This window comes from Rhamphochromis sp. 'chilingali' (genome assembly GCF_963969265.1).
Source record: "Rhamphochromis sp. 'chilingali' genome assembly, chromosome: 21".
NCBI classification, from domain to species: domain Eukaryota; kingdom Metazoa; phylum Chordata; class Actinopteri; order Cichliformes; family Cichlidae; genus Rhamphochromis; species Rhamphochromis sp. 'chilingali'.
This window is the reverse complement of record NC_137949.1, coordinates 14,468,490-14,486,451: the sequence shown is the minus strand read 5'-3', so window position 1 is coordinate 14,486,451 and position 17,962 is coordinate 14,468,490.

Sequence of the window (17,962 nt, the reverse complement as noted above, 5' to 3'; positions counted from 1 at the left end):
CCACATATAATTAGAAATGACAGCGTGAGATTGGTGCATATTGATCTATCAAGTGTTTTTTGAAGATGAAAAGATTTAAATGCATAATACATGCAACTGGTAGCATCTTCATAAAAAAGACATAATTCTACCACATGATGTGAAATTAGCCAGTAAAATTGTGTACAAACATCTAATTAATACTTCAACTTAACATTATTATGTTTATTTCAAATAATCAAACATTTCCTCTGAGTAGCGCCATCTATGGGATGAATACAAATATGCAACTTTTACACACATTAAAGAGAAACTTTGAACGTCAATCACATGCCATCTTGACACCCAAATACTAGCTTTTTCTAGCTGGTCACTAGACTGATTTTGTCCAACCACAAATTCAATTTTCAATGCATAGACACAACATCAAGATTTCTTATTTATTTTCTGAAAGAAAACAAACTGTGGCCTATTACACGTGAAAATGGGCCCTGCAGATCACTCGTAGAAAAATAATAAATCAGGAAACTACCAGACAATTTGTCTGTTGTGCTTTAAGGACACACCTAACTTGGGCCAAACATTCTGTGCATAAATTGCTAAAAGCTAATTTTCAGCATTTCAAATTTCTTCTTTGGAAAGTTGAAGAAGCATTTTTGATACTGTGATTGCAACAGAAATCTAATCAAAGTGTAATTTGTCAGAAAATGACAAGATAAAATTGATGGATAAATGTCACAGATGTGCTTTATTTTATTCTTTTCTTTTTTTCAAGAAGCTTGTACTTTTCACGAATACTCTGACTTATGATTTTGGTGTGATTGGCAGCATCAGAACTCGTGGCTAATCTAATTCTAGGGGAAAAAACATCATACAGAGTGAATTCTGATCAATCCTGTGGTTAGACGCTAACATGCAGCATGGTTGTGTTTTGACAAACGTAACCTGCAAGGATTTCTCTCCCGATTATCAGGAACAATTTACCTTACAGAGGTTAAAATGGTTTTAATTACATTTTAAAATCAGCAAGCAAACACCGACCGAGTCGGTTGCACTGCTCCACATACAAATGCATCGGACCAGGTTTAATTTGACTTAAGGGCCTGAGGGAATAATTTAGAGTCAGGTTATTCAGCACACATTGCCTTTCGTGTGTTCAAAATAATGAAGCTGATAATCTAAAACGTTTTTCTGTCTGCCCGGCGGTAATGAAAGGCTGTGTATGGAAGAGTAGGTTTATACATGTATGTCAACAGGATTTGAATTTGAGCAGGGAAAACTAGCTAATCTTTTCTTTCCTAGATGCAAATTTATTTACTGCATAGCATCTACTCGCGTGTTGAGACGGAAGCATGTCAATGAGACTCGTGTCTGTGAGTATCATGTAAACATCTTACCATGTCCTGAGGGCAAAATAGCTTGGTACCTGACAACGATGTCAAAGCACACTCATCCAAGCAAAGTGAATTACCATCATGTGGCTATCTGGTATTCCATGTTATCCATAGGGAGACTTAAATATTCCCATTACAGCATATTTTTCTTTCATAGGCGTAATTTGCAATGCGCCGCTGCTACTTATACTGCAGAAAGAAAAGATGCTCATGTAATTCACCTGCTCATTGCTATGCTGATATTATGCAGAGTGAAGGAGAGTGATTGCTCCGCCAAACATATAATTTACTGGATGCTTTTAGCCAACGTACCTATAATGATCCTAATGTATGGTTTTTGATGCGTGCACTGCAAGATGGTTCTTTGCACTGTAAATGAATTCTTTATGGTGCTATGAAAATATTTTAGCATAAAGAGCATTTATGATGGCAGAAGGTACTACACTAAAAGCATTCTTCTTCTTCTCTTTTTAGCCGGTCCCTTTAGGAGTCACCATAGCAGATCTGCGTCCATCTCACCCTATCCCTAGCACCCTCTTCTGTCACACCAACCCTCTGCTTGTCCTCCTTAACTGCATCTATGAATCTTCTCTATGGTCTTTTCCTCCAGCTTGGCAGCTCCATATTCAACACCCTTTTCCCAATACATCCACTGCACATATCCAGACCATGTCAGCCCTGCCTCTCTAACTTTGTCTCCACACTGCCCAACCTGAGCTGTCCCTCTGATGTATTCATTTCTACATCTGTCCATTTTGCACCTTACCACTGTTGCTGTCCTCATAGACAGACATGAGGAGCACACTGCCTTGTGTCCCCTTTGCTAGGTTGTTGTTGTTTTCCTAAAACTAAAAATGAAATGAAAAAGCATTTGCTTTGAGATCTATTCAAGTTAGTCTTTTGTGCAACTGACTGGTATTTGGTTGTTGTTTTTTTTGTTTTTTTGTTGTTGTTTTTGTAAACTCACTGTTTGTGCATGTTTCTATTGCGGACATTGTTTGGCACCACTTTGTTCCACCAAACAACTTTTAGATGAATTGGAATTTGTTTTTGCTAACCTTCATTGTCTTCAACTGAATGAATTCTACTGACTTGTGTTCCACTGTGAGTTTTTTTTTTTCACAGTATGCCTTATTCTTAAAGTTTAGAGCTAAATGATTTCTACATGATTTGCACTAAGTGTATAAACCATAATTTAAGTAAAAACATTACATGAATGAAAAAAAAACAGTTGTAAATTGCACTTGTGTGTGTGAATGGGTGGATGACTGGGTGTGTAAAGCGCTTTGGGGTCCCTAGGGGGGACTAGTAAAAGCGCTATACAAATACAGGCCATTTACCATTTACCACTTTGAAAATTTGTAGCATGTGCTTTTTGTAAATGTTGCATTTCCAGATGATTTCCACTAACGTTTTTGCACCCAGTCTTGTATGTGCTTTGTCTTGAGGGGACACTTTGGTAATACAAGATTAAGCTGAACAAAGTGTGTATGTGGCTCAGTCATTAGGTCACACTGTTTATAGCATTTAGCTCACAGCACCACACTGCATGCTTGTATCATTCATTACCTTGTTTCCAAACAGCAGGGAAGCCAAAAAACCTCACATCTTGTGTGCCAAAAGAGTTTTCTTTAGGCACTAGGAAGGAACAGGTGCCATGTATTTCCCTGTGTCACTAGCTGGTATTTCCTCATTCTCTTTCCATCCAGGCACTCCCCCACATTTCCTCTGCACTTCTATTTCTCTTTTTTTTTTTTCCTCATCCTTTGTTTCTGTTTTTCTTAACTCAATTTTTTCATCCACTGGAAGTTGTAAATGAAGCCTGGGTAGTTATACAAGCATGAATAACCTACTCCAGTTGTGTTTTTTTTTTCCTTCCTGTGCAAAAGCACCCACAGCTTCTAATCTCCATTCACAAAACACACACACACACACACACACACACACACACACACACACACACTGCCTGTTACGGCCCTAGCAGGGCCTCCCCCTGAAGGTGCCTGTGTGGGCGTGTCCTTCAATCTCTTCTGTCTGAGGTGCCACCCTTTCTCTTTTACACAGCTGACTCCCATCAGTAATTAAGTATTTAAGCCCAGGGAAAGGTGAGCTCTGGGGCAGAGTGCCATGTGAATGGTTACAGCGAGTGAGCTGTGTGTTTGATGGTTGCTGCTAGTGAGCTGTGGGTGTTCTGTTGCAGCTTGCAAGCTGTGTGTTTGCAGCTAGTGAGCTGCTCTCTCTTTTTGACTTACGTTTTACTTTATTGACCAACGCTTGAGTTTTGTGTGTTTCCTTAAATGGTAATAGCGGCTTGTCCGTCTCTTTTAGTTGAATATTAATAGAAACTTTAATAAAACTCTTTCATTTAACCATTTTGCCTCTGTCTCCTTTTTCTGACCCGGACACATTTTGTTACTTCCCCCTCACCGCCTAGACCCCTCAAGGGAACGTAACAATGCCACATAAGCCATCTGGTGCTAATACACAATTATATGAATAACAATGTGTTACGTCCCTCTGCAGCCTCTAATCTGCTCAGTGTGTTCAGCTGGTGCTAATTGGCCACACCTAGTCAGGTGTGGATAAAAGCATACCTGAGGCAAGCGTCTGGGGAGCTGACTTGTCTTTGCCTTGGTGGCAGCAGTCATTTGAGCCAACCTGCTATTCCATTTTAAGATAAAACCTCTTCTCACCCATGCTCTGGTATTCGTCTCCTTTTTTATATTGCGTCTTTTGAGCTGGGTCGTAACATAAGTGGCAGCTCGTCCTGGATATTTGGACATTTTAGTGGAGATTGAATATCAGTTTTTTGTTTTGCTTTTAAGTGGGTGAGTGATGGTGGTCACTGTAATTGCGCAAACTCCCTTTAGTAAGTGTGTTTCAGCTGGGTGGCTGTGCTGCCCTTCCATCGAAGCACTTGTTTGTTGTTTTGCTTTTTTGTTTTAGTTTATTGTGTTTGGTGGTTATCCTGGGTGGGGGTACGCTTCAGGGTTTGGTGGGAGACTGTACCCCGGTCTGCTGCCTATCCTTGAGTTTGCGTTTAAAGGTGCCTCGAGCCCGGTACACCACTGAAGACTAGACAGGTAAAGTTTTATTGTTTTTTAGCATTTTAGGATGGGAGTTGCACATAGTAAATCAGTGGCACCAAACTTGGTAGGAGGTTTGAGACCATTCATGATTATGGTCTGTAGCTGAGGCAGGTAGGCTGTTTTTAAGTTGGCATTGTGTGTACACCATGTGTGTGCATATGTCAGTGTTGATGGATGCTAATGAGATCCTTGTGAGGTGAGTGTTTTGTGATGTGACCTTTAGTGTTGTGGGGAATATGGCTATTTTGTTGGATCACTTGTGAGTGTTGTTGGCCAGGTGATGGCAATAACACTGTGGGGTGCTGAGCCACCCTTGATGTGATCATTGTGTGGCCATAGCTCTCCATTTTGTGGTTGGTCACTAGTGTGCTTGATTTACTGAACTTTTTGGATTAAAGTAACTTGTTGTGGTATAGGGCCACTTGTATGTGACTGTTTGTGTGGTGGAGACAACAGATCACTTAGTTGTGATTATTTGTTGCTACTTTTGGTTTTGTGTTGTAGCAGATCAGGGCCCTATTTCAGGAAGCCGGTTTAGTGCAAACTCTGAGTAAGTATACCCCGAGTGAACGAAAACTCTGGGTCTTCGGTTTCACAAAGCGAGTTCAGATGAAGCCTGAGTGAGTCACCATGACGACACACTCCATGAAGCTAACCTGCCCCCTAGCAGGTTTACTGCAACTAACCCTGACTTTCTCCGCCTCTTTGTCGGAAACCTGACTGTAGGAAGTGTCAGACATGGCGTGCCCCTTCCTTGAAGAGCCAGTAGATGTTGGAGCCCAAATTCTCCGCAGAGCTCTCCGCCGGGAGAGAGTGGTTAGAGCGCGTTTGGACATATTATCATTCCCTGATGATTTCCTGTGTGAACGTTACCGTTTTTCAGCACAATCCATAATTTATTTGGATAACATCCTCAGGCCTAATATTGCCCATGTGACACATCGCGGACATGCTTTCAGTTCATTACATATTATTTGTACTGCACTCCGTTTTTTTTTTTGTTGTTTTTTTTGTTTGTTTTTTTTGCAAACGGGAGCTTTCTGTACAATATTGGTGATGCTGAGCACGTTTCCAAGGCTACCGTCTGTTGGGCAGTCAGCAATGTTACAGTTGCACTGAAACGTCTCCTGCACTCGTTTGTGGTGTTCCCCGGTCACAGACCCACAAGATTCATCAAAGAGGGATTCCACAAAATTGCAGGTATCAGGATGAACAAAACCTAATCCATGATGTGGTGATACATGAACTACTACTTACATGTTGCAGCTATTTTCAGGGTTCCCAGGCGTGATTGGCTGTATAGATGGCACTCACATTCCAATCATTGCTCCTTCAGTAAATGAAGGAGACTATGTGAACAGGAAGTCTTTCCACAGCATTAATGTACAGGTACATAGTTCCCTGTAGTATTTCACACTAACAAGTGATGTCATTATAGTAATGGATGCTAATTTGTGTTCTCTGCACTGTGAAGATCATATGTGATGCTGCCAACATCATCACAAATGTGGAAGCCAAGTGGCCAGGCTCTGTTCATGACTCACGAATTTTCCGTGAATGTACACTGAGCACCAAATTTGGACATGGTGGGTCGAAAATACTTTGAAATATACAGAGACCAATTGCTACAGGGACGTTTGCACTGACGTGTATCCTTCTGTCCTAGGAGAGGTCACTGGCTACTTGCTTGGTGATAGGGGGTATCCATGTTTACCCTATTTGCTTACCCCTTACCCTGACCCTGAACCGGGCCCACAGCAGCGATATAATCTGGCCCATTGCAGGACACGGGCCAGAGTTGAAATGACCATCGGAATGCTCAAGGCCCAGTTCCAGTGCCTGCAAAGACTCAGGGTCGCCCCAGAAAGGGCATGTGACATTATTGTGGCATGTGTGATTCTTCACAACATTGCCACAATTAGAGGAGAACACTGTCCATCTGAACCAGACATCAGCAGTGATCCACACGATGTACATCCTGACCCACCCACGAACATACAGGATGGAAGAGTAGTCAGAGACACCATACAGTGGGGCAAAAAAGTATTTAGTCAGCCACCGATTGTGCAAGTTCCCCCGCTTAAAATGATGACAGAGGTCAGTAATTTGCACCAGAGGTACACTTCAACTGTGAGAGACAGAATGTGAAAAAAAAAATCCATGAATTCACATGGTAGGATTTGTAAAGAATTTATTCCTAAATTAGGGTGGAAAATAAGTATTTGGTCACCTCAAACAAGGAAAATCTCTGGCTCTCACAGACCTGTAACGTCTTCTGTAAGAAGCTTTTCTGTCCCCCACTCGTTACCTGTATGAATGGCACCTGTTTGAACTCATCATCTGTATAAAAGACACCTGTCCACAGCCTCAAACAGTCAGACTCCAAACTCCGCCATGGCCAAGACCAAAGAGCTTTCGAAGGACACCAGGAAAAGTATTGTAGACCTGCACCAGACTGGGAAGAGTGAATCTACAATAGGCAAGCAGCTGGGTGTGAAAAAATCAACTGTGGGAGCAATCATCAGAAAATGGAAGACATACAACACCACTGATAATCTCCCTCGATCTGGGGCTCCACGCAAGATCTCATTCCGTGGGGTCAAAATGATCATGAGAACGGTGAGCAAAGATCCCAGAACCACACGGGGGGACCTGGTGAATGACCTGCAGAGAGCAGGGACCAAAGTAACAAAGGTCACCATCAGTAACACACTACAACGGCAGGGAATCAAATCCCGCAGTGCCAGACGTGTTCCGCTGCTGAAGCCAGTGCATGTCCAGGCCCGTCTGAAGTTTGCCAGAGAGCACATGGATGATACAGCAGAGGATTGGGAGAATGTCATGTGGTCAGATGAAACCAAAGTAGAACTTTTTGGTATAAACTCAACTCGTCGTGTTTGGAGGAAGAAGAATACTGAGTTGCATCCCAAGAACACCATACCTACTGTGAAGCATGGGGGTGGAAACATCATGCTATGGGGCTGTTTTTCTGCCAAGGGGACAGGACGACTGATCCGTGTTAAGGACAGAATGAATGGGGCCACGTATCGTGAGATTTTGAGCCAAAACCTCCTTCCATCAGTGAGAACTTTGAAGATGAAACGAGGCTGGGTCTTCCAAAATAACAATGATCCAAAACACACCGCCCAGGCAACAAAGGAGTGGCTCCGTAAGAAGCATTTGAAAGTCCTGGAGTGGCCTAGCCAGTCTCCAGACCTCAACCCCATAGAAAATCTGTGGCGGGAGTTGAAAGTCCGTGTTGCTCAGCGACAGCCCCAAAACATCACTGCTCTCGAGAAGATCTGCATGGAGGAATGGGCCAAAATACCAGCTACTGTGTGTGCAAACCTGCTAAAGACCTATAGTAAACGTTTGACCTCTGTTATTGCCAACAAAGGTTATGTTACAAAGTATTGAGTTGTATTTTTGTTATTGACCAAATACTTATTTTCCACCCTGGTTTACGAATAAATTCTTTACAAATCCTACCATGTGGATTCATGGATTTTTTTTTTTTTTTTTCACATTCTGTCTCTCACAGTTGAAGTGTACCTCTGGTGCAAATTACTGACCTCTGTCATCATTTTAGGTGGGGGAACTTGCACAATCGGTGGCTGACTAAATACTTTTTTGCCCCACTGTATGTCACAATCATTTCCTGTGACCCGTCACCTCAACATGTTACAAGACGAATACACAGATTCTTTGGTCAACTGGCTTTATTGGTCGCCCTGTATGTCCTGTACACAAGGTATAAATAGGTATATTAGTATGTTGTACAAACACTGACATAATTCGTCCATCTCTGACCACTTCACCCACCCTTAACTGTTGTTCCAGCAGTAAAATCTCCAACTTGGACTTTTGGATCTGCTGCTTGAGGTGTACCATTTCCATGTCGCACTTCTGTATTTTCTTGACCAAATATGTCTTGTACAGCTGCTTTACAGGGAGCTATTGCAACACAGGACATAGCATTGACATCCATAGTACATGCCTACTTAGGTTGGTTGTGACTCAGTGCTGAACATCCTACTGTGGAAAGGTTTGTTGGAGGAGTGGCTGGACCCTCTTCCTCTTCATTTCCATCATCACTCTGTCAGGGACATAGTAAGTCCATGGTGTTATCATAGTACCACATTGTATTCAGTTGTTATATTTTCCACTGTAAGATGTAAACCTCATGGTGTGTCTCTGTTGCGTCCTCCTCTGTAACAGTTGTCATTGTTTCGTCATCATTTGCCTGTAGTGGAGACATTAACAACATTGCTGTTCTACTGTTGACACATGTAGTCTGTGGAGTATTACGAGTACTCACAACTGCATGTTGGTCTGGCTCAACAGGGGGCTGCACCAGATGCAGTACACCAGGGGTGCTCAATCCCAGTCCTCGAGAGCTACTGTCCTGCAGCTTTTAGATGCATCCTTGTTCCGACACAGCTGAATCAAATGAATGGCTTGTTATCAGGCCTTCTCCAAACTTGATGGCATGCTGAAGAGGTGATCAAACATTTGATTCAGCTGTGTTGGAGTAGGGATGCATCTAAAAGCTGCAGGACAGTAGCTCTCGAGGACTGGGATTGAGCACCCCTGCAGTACACCATCACCATCAACTGAAAGAATATGGGGTTCATACAGGTCACTCATAACTTACTAGGGCCTAACTGGCAATTAACAGACATACCAATCACCGTACACCTCATTGTCATTATGCTCTCAAAGACAACCGACACTGAGGGAAGGCAAAATCAGTAGGACAATAACTTCACTACAACATAGTTCATTTTGGTAAGGAGTTCATCAAATGAATGTGTCGCACTGCAAAGGTGACTGTGAAGAAAGGATGTATGCACATCATGTATTGTTTTGGATTTACCTCTTATGTAGGCACTTGTGTCTTGCGGGGTTATTGCCTCAGAGGATGTCCACGCAGAGATGCCTTCAGCCACTGGGCGCCCACTGTTTTGGCTGAGGGCCAACTGCTCAGCCTCTGTGAGTGGTGGTGGTGGAGGACCCCCACCTGTTTTTCGGGCATCCGCTTTTTTTCTGTTGGCTATAACGGCTCACATTTGAGCATACAGAGTAAGCAAATATGTACTTGTAATGTGCTCAGATAATTCCAATGAGTGCTTACAGAAAGACAATGAATGTAGCCTCTAACTGCAATTGATTTGCATGGGACAAACAGACCAAGCACCATGGCTCGTAATACAATTACACCTCACCTGTTTGGACTATATTTTTGTATTTCATTTTTACTTGCTGCCAGGAACGTTTGGGGCCTGTTGGGTTGCACCTGCGCTCACATCACATCACAACATTAAATGTATACAATGATAATAGATAGGATATAGTACATTACCGTGTTAAATGGGTGGAGATCCCTAGATCAATGTTTACATTTGCACTCACGCATTGACTCTGTCGGCTATGTTTTGCCATGCATGCTCCCTTTCTTTTGCAGCTGTGGCTGTGTTACTTTTTTTCTGCAAGATGTGCATGTTGTCGGCATATGCTACCATCAGGGTTTCGGCCTCAAGCGCTGTGAAATACGTCGACCGCACCTTCTTTCCCTCCGTCTCCATGGTGACTCGCTTGATCTGTGCTCCACTGATCAGGGCTTTATGTATCCTCGTGCGCTCGCTTAACTTGGGGTTGACGCAACTCCGCGTTGATTGAACTGATTGTTATCAGCCTTTCTGAAACCGAATATTCCGAGTTGGACAGTTCGGGGTTACTCAACCCTGAGTATCGTTTTTCACTCTGAGTTTTCTAAACCGGCTTCCTGAAATAGGGCCCAGGTAATCATTTTGGGTTTGTGACTGTTGTGCTCCTTTGTGTTGGTCACATGTTACTTTTTGTGTGTTCAGTGTGGCAACTTCAAATCCTCATGCCCATCCATGCTTAGAGATGCCAACTATAACGTGAACACTGTGCTTCTGTTAGCTTTAACTTTTATTCCAGGTTTGTGGGTCAAGGACCTGAAGGCTTCAGAGGGGCTTTTAATAAATTTAGGGGTCCTAGAGGAACCCTTTTAAGGGAGGAGGTGTTACGTCCCTCTGCAGCCTCTAATCTGCTCGGTGTGTTCAGCTGGTGCTAATTGGCCACACCTAGTCAAGTGTGGATAAAAGCATACCTGAGGCAAGCGTCCGGGGAGCTCACTTGTCTTTGCCTTGGTGGCATCAGCCATTTGAGCCAACCTGCTATTCCATTTTAAGATAAAACCTAGTGATGGCCAAATGAAGCTTTCCGAAGCACTGAAGCTTGTATTGAAAAACGGTTCATTACTCGAAGCTTTTCAACACAGTCCTCTCCGGTGACATCTGGTGGTGAAAATTTTGAAGAGCAGCCTGAATCTGCAAAATAAAACGGACTGCTCAATTATCAGTGCTCACTCAAGAGTGGAGTTCTCTCTGATATTGGGCCACCGTTCCGTTGCTTTGAACATGTAATTGGTTTTGTTTTCTCGATTGGGGGGCTGAAAAAAATGTAATGCGTATTTGCGTAATACATTTTGATCAATAAACTTTCCCTATTTAAACATGCACTATGGTGTGGCCTTTCTTTGCTCATAACTCCTTGATGTTGGTAAATACAATAAGTGAGCAATATATATAATATACATATGATAATGCACAGCACATTATGGAGTATGCCCCTGCTGTGAAGTCCTGCCTCCATCTACTTGTCGTTTAATCACTGGACAGCTGGACAGGTTCATACAAAATATTAGATTAGGCCAATTGTCCTATACATATTTTTGACCTAGGGGTGGGATTGATTGTGAACTGGAAAGGGAAAATGCTTAGGAAGCTGAGTACGGCTGCATCGTCACTGATTTGTAGAATCATTTTGATTCGATACAGGATCCGATTCAATTTGATTGGAATCTGGAAAGTTTTGCCTCAGTCAGAAATATTACAATTCTGGTCATGTATCAGTATATATCCATAATTTCGTATCTATTAAAAGAAAGCTGACACATGTGAGACTTAATTAGAGATGTAAACAGAGAGTTATGAAACCTGCAGCTGCAGAAGCCAGCGAAAAAAAAAAGAGGCAAACACAGCGCGGACCCGACGACACACCAAAATCTGATTCTGACGCGTCGGGTCCGCGCTCTGTGTTCACGTTTGTATGCAGAATCCGTAAACCTGCTCCCAGTTACTGTTTTAGCTGTATGGTGTTTGACGACATGTTGTGAGGTTTAACCTGAGATGCTGGCGTTTCAGGCATAATAACGTTAATTTACAAATCGACACGGGATTTTAATGAATCAATATCACTTTATTCAATTTAGCATGGATTGTAATCAGAAAAGTGATAATCAAAACCCACCCCTAATCAAGAACTTGCAAAGTAAAAACATGATCAATGTAAGGTAGCCCTTTTGTTATTTACATTTAAAAAGAGGATTAGTGTTACTGTGCGCTGGCTGAGTCTGTTTCTTTTCTTAGAAATAGTTTCTCCTGCCCTGGAGAAAATCCACTTGCATGGAACAGAAGAGGCTGTGGAGTGCAGGAACTACACTGCAAGCTGGTAGATATGCAGGTATCCCTGGGTCCTGCAGACTATCACCTAAAAACAATAAACAAAATGATTTTCTAAACTGTGTAGCAATGTAATGTACGTATAGTGTCAAATACATTGTTGTAGTCTTCATTAGCTTTAATTCACATGGAAGTGTTCCTAAAGTCATATGCTGTAATGATATTTACATTATGAAAACATGATTTTGGACATTTCAAGTTTTTCACTTCGGCAGATAAAATGAATTGAGCAAAATCAACTCAAAATATTCCCACACGCCAGAACGTCCTCTCTTCCTCGCTGGCTCCATATCTGTCAGTGGAATGATCACCTCGTCGCTATCTGTCACCATCAACACACTCCACGAATCCCGTGGATGATTCACTTCCTTATATCCGTTTGAATCAGGTACCGAAGCAGTTACGTGCGTAATGAAGCTTCGGACGTCACTGGTCACGTGACTTTTGCCAAACGAAGCAAGCCTCGACACAGTGCTTCTGAACCAGTGTGTTGTTTTTTTCGACACACGCTCCGGAGCGTCAGCTTCAAGCGGGCCATCACTAATAAAACCTCTTCTCACCCATACTCTGGTATTCATCTCCTTTTTTATGTTGTGGCTTTTGAGCCGGGTCGTAACAAATGGAAACAACATCTTGATCAGATTTATGAGCTCTACACACATTTTCTTCTGTTCATCACTCTTTCCTTTTCTATTCTTGGCCAGAATACAAGAGGTCTCCTGGCTTAGATTTGCTTTGGGTCTAAGCGAAACAAGGAAACAGAGGGAGTTAAAGAGTAAAGTTCCCTCAACCTCTTTCTTTATCTCTTCTGTTGCAAAATCTTGTGAAGTCTGCGAGTCTATGAGTGAAGTCTATAACGATGTAAGCCAATGCCAGTTGTCGTAGTTGTAGTTGCCGCATATTTCTGCTTCTGTTTTGAATCATTATATCATATCATGTCACTGTTCAAAATTAGTCCCAGAAGAGCCCCTTACTTCTAAAATGAATATCTTTTTATTAATTTTCCTTACCAGCTCCTTCCTGCTCACTGTCACTACGGAAGAAAGCTCATGCTGGAGTGAGAAAGCTGTGACATTCTCTTGACAGGGTCGCAGACATATTTATAAGCTGCTAAAAACAGTTTAGATTTATTTGTGCAAACATACAAATCAGTAGATGATGAATAATACAATTAATTGAGCCCTTATCACCTGGGTTAAATTACACTGCAATCATACATTTCTTGCAAAACTAATCTAGCTTGTGCAAAATAAAGTATTTTCATCAATGCCGCACAGACAGACCATTAAGCATAGCAATCACCAACTACACACTCAAAAGTATAGATGAAGAGTACCTGTGGCTTTTGCTTATTCTGTATGTACGGCATAGCAGTATGCAGCAACCTTTAATCAAGCATGAAGTAAATGGACATAGACACAAGTACCAAACTGTCGACGCACAGATTTGTATTCAGAACATTGGGTCAACTCGTGAGATATTGCTGTTCTTGCATTATTGATTTTTCAGTCAATATTATCGATCATTTAAAATTTAATCCCATGTGGTCCGACTTTCTCTTTATATTCTCCTAAGCACCAAAACTTGCTTTAGATGTTTTTCAAAATCTGCAGCACATTCTTTAGTTTTAATGACCTCCTTCTTTTTTCCTGCTTTTTTTTTGTTTGTTTCAGAATCAGATATTTCAAGTCAGATACGACAATATCCTATAATTAATTGTATAAATATAACAGCTGACTTAATTATGTGATAATTAATCAAACCATAGCGAGAATGTATTGGGGAAGAAACTGAAATATCAATTTTCCCGTGTCTCCTTAAAATATAAACATCCTTTTTCTTATGTTGCTGTTGTGGATTATGGAATTGCTCAGTTCAGTGGTAATTGAGGCTCAGTTAGGGAAGAAGCAGTGTAAATTCAGAATTGGGAAAGAAAAGGAACACAAGTGACTTCCTTTCATTTAGTCATCCAAAGGAACATGAAAACTTATATTTATTTCTTCACTCTGGAGCTCACTAAATGAAGCAGCGTTATCCTTGTCTGAAAAAGTAGAGCAGCGAAAAGTTTGGTTGTAATAATTGTATCAGACACTTCATCAATGTCCTCAATAATTGGAGTGAAGTTTAATTTGGAGGTCATTAAGCATTACCAAAGTAGGACAGTCATTCACGGAGATGTGATTGCTATTCTTTATGTAGTTTCCACAAAAGCATCGCTGGCACTTGTCAGTTGATATCAATGAGAAAGGTGAAAAAAGAGCAACAGGCGTAATGATAGAAGATTGATTTGTACTGATGACCTCAGAATGTTGACCTTGCTTGACCCAGTTACCTATAACGGGCTTGTTTTATTCATATTGTGTGAAAATGCAAAAAAAGGTCCACAATGCACATGACACAGAATGTTCAAAAGAAATTTTATACACAACATAATACCGTCAATAATGCTTGACACTGTGTCGAGTGTGAGTATTTCCTTCTGTCCATTTTCGCATCTTTAGGAAAGTGCTTCATAACTCTAAATGATGTGGATTCATACAAACTGCTTAAACACCATCCTACAGGAGCGGATAGATGTACATAACATGATACTGAATGTACCACCACTCGACTTGCATTGTGCCTCATTTCTTGCCTGATCTTTTTTTTTTTTTTTTTTTTTTTTAAGATGCTTCATTTGAGTTTCCTAGAGAGCGCTCAATGATTAGTAATGATCAATGGAAAGTGTAACTAGCATTAATCCTTATTTAAAACTCTTAATCCTTAATATAACCCAAGTTTGCTTGTGCCCGGCGATATTTTTTGTAATTCTTTACCTAAAGACTGTTTCTTTTTGCTCTTGATTTTATTTTCTTTCCACACAGTTATTAACACAATCCAACAGCATCATAGAAAGGCCTTGTGAACCCTCACCATGCTCATTGCTTAGATCTTTTTGGGTTTACATGAAAAAAGCGAGAAAAAATGAAGGTCTGGAAAAAGGCCATTTCCACTTACATTTCACTGGTCCATTCTCTCTAGCTGTTAGAAAAACTCAATGTTGCACATCTATGAGGCATTTAGTTCAAATCAGAATAAAAAAAACACTCAAGTATTATTGCGTTCATAATTATTATACTATGAAGGGAAATTACTTTGACTCATCTAGGCTAAACCAGGTCTGGCAACAAAATTCACTTCACACAAAGACAGCTGAGAAGCTTTGTTTTGTTTTTGTGATTTTTTTTTTTTTTTTTTTTTTTTTTTTTTTGTGTGTGTGTGTGTGTGTGTGTGTGTGGTTCAACAGATTCACGCAGCTCTGTGGATAAGAATTAATTTTATGTCATATACTGGTCAATTCCCTTTGCGAAATATAATTTCAAGGGATTTTCCGTTTTTTGATTTTGCAGTAATAAATTCCTTTCTGCAGCATATCCAAAAGTAATGTCAATCTTAAATTAAAAATAAAGGCCTCCTGTGGAAAGCTGAGAGAGTTACAACTCAATAGAGAGTCTAATCAGCAACAGAAAAAAGGAAATTGGTGTGTGTGCGTGCGTGCGTGTGTGTGTGTGTGTGTGTGTGTGTGTGGGAGGGGGTGAAGGAGTGAGGGGGGATGACTCCTTTCAAGGAGATGAAAGAAGAAAGAGAAAGAGGGAATGGGGAGATGAAGAATCAGCCATTGTCTTGAAATGTGCCCCATGCAGAGTTTGTGATGGGCTGTTACTACATGGAGCAAGCTTATACAGCAGGCAGACCCTGAATCAAATATGAAAACCAATTCTACCAATGCAACTTCCACACTGACGCTGTCTTTATCAAAACTCTGAGTTCTTCATTCAGCTCACAGAGACAGACTGCAACATTATTATACGTGCTGTCAATACTTTTATAATCCAGTCTTTCCTCATATAATTTCTTCAGCTTTAGGTCAGTTAAGACCAAAGATTACCTTCTGATGATGACAGTAGATGTAACTTCAAAGCAAAAAACAACATGTATATATCTAAGGAGTGAATTTAATGAAAAACTTTTAAAGCATTCATTTGAGATCTTACTATGGAAGCAGAGAGCTGTTATATCACATTATAACATGAAAGCATTATTGTTCTAACAATATCCTTTTCATGTTAGAACAACATAATCTCACATTATTACAATATACATAATTATCACGTTCGTACAATATAATATTTATATTGTAAGAACGTAAAATGTTTTTGTTATAATGTGATAATTATGTATATTGTAATAAAGTGATATTATGTTGTTCAAACCTGAAAAGTATATTGTTATATTGTTGTTGTTTTCACGTTATAATGTGATATAACCCGTTCATGTGTTACGCCTGTCTATGCGTTGTGTTCTATGAAAGTAAGAGTCAGGAGACACCAGTGGGTCTTTGGCTCTTTACTGTACATCTGCAACACAGAAATAAAGGTCTGAGCTGTGTGTGTCGTGCGCCTGCATTCGCAAATAAGTAACACATTTGCTACATGTAGCTTTATTTTTCTTTTGCCTGTGAGGCAGCTCTACACTTCTGTATGTTACTTTCATTTTCTCTATGAAACAATATTTTCTTTATGGTTAATAATATAGATTTTCGTGAAAAACAAATACAAGCCCAACATACAAAACTTAGAGTTAAAGTAGTCCATTTTTCAGGTTTGTAGCTTGAAAATCTCCAGTGGCTTTCCCTTCCTTCTCTGACAGAAATAGTTATAGGCTTCTTAATAAAGTTTGGTACTAGGTTCAATTTGACTGATTTAATGAGCTGTGAGTTTTAAGTGCTTTGCTGTGGGGTGCAGATTTTCTGTCACCATGTACTCTTGTTCATTTAGCAACTTTTAAGAACTTTTCTCTCTAACTTTTTCTTTAATAGAAATCTTAATAACCACATGAAAGCTTCACTTTTTTGTGTTAATGTAATTCTGCTCTGGATTATGCAGTAAGCTCAAACGAAGCTGTTTTATAAAATGATGCAGATTAAACATTTCATTCAAAAAAGCTCTTTAAAGGAAATAGGCCAGCAATTCAAAAAAACAAAATGTAAAAAAAAAAACCCACAATGTTTTACCAGGAGCAGTTTCAACTGCTGCTGCTGCAAACTGGACATAAAGTGAGAGGTAACTTCAAAAGAAAGCCAAAAAACAAAACGGCGCTTCAAATGCAAATTACTTGAATGTGATGTATAGAATACTACAAATTCTAAGCCAAGCGTCTTGTTGCTTTCATTTAGACTTGCTGTTATGGACTGCACAATTCTGTGAGCTGATTCTTTATAAACTCCAAGCAGGAAAAACACTTTACAATATCTATCATTTGCCCACGCATAATCATACAGCCTGGTTCAGGTTCTCTGAGAAGAAGGCAAGCGCACAAACCCACACAAAAAAGTCAGGTTGATGTTTATGCTGTATATGCTGGATTTCAGCACTATTTATTTAGTCTTTATTTCTTGCTTTTAAGACAAACAAAGCACACTTGTTTCTAGTTTCTCTAAAACCTTTAGGAGTAAACTTGCTCATGGAGGAGTAAGCAAAAATACGCACGTGTTTGTTTGCTTCCTATCTGTGCTATGTGTACTTGACCCCTACTGTCCTCTTCACAGTTTAGTTTGGCAGAATCTACTGAATGATGGTTGTCTTTTGAATGCTACTTCACTTGTGTCACTCAGTGGATTCTTAGAAAACTGCTCGACACATTTGTCACACTGTAATGTGGTTGACCGTGTGGCATATGCAAGTGACCTTTGCAGCAGCACTTTTGTAGATTTAATGAAGCAGAGCATTGCCAATATCAGGATAAAACAGTGGCGTGCACTCTTAGCCGTCAGACAAGGACATAAACATAATACTTCATTGCTTTTCCAAGTAAAGGATAATTGCTTACAAGAACATGCTTGTCATTCTCAATCAAAAAAACACTTGTATTTTTTGAAGGTTGTAAAGAACAGATTTATTTATTTTTTTTT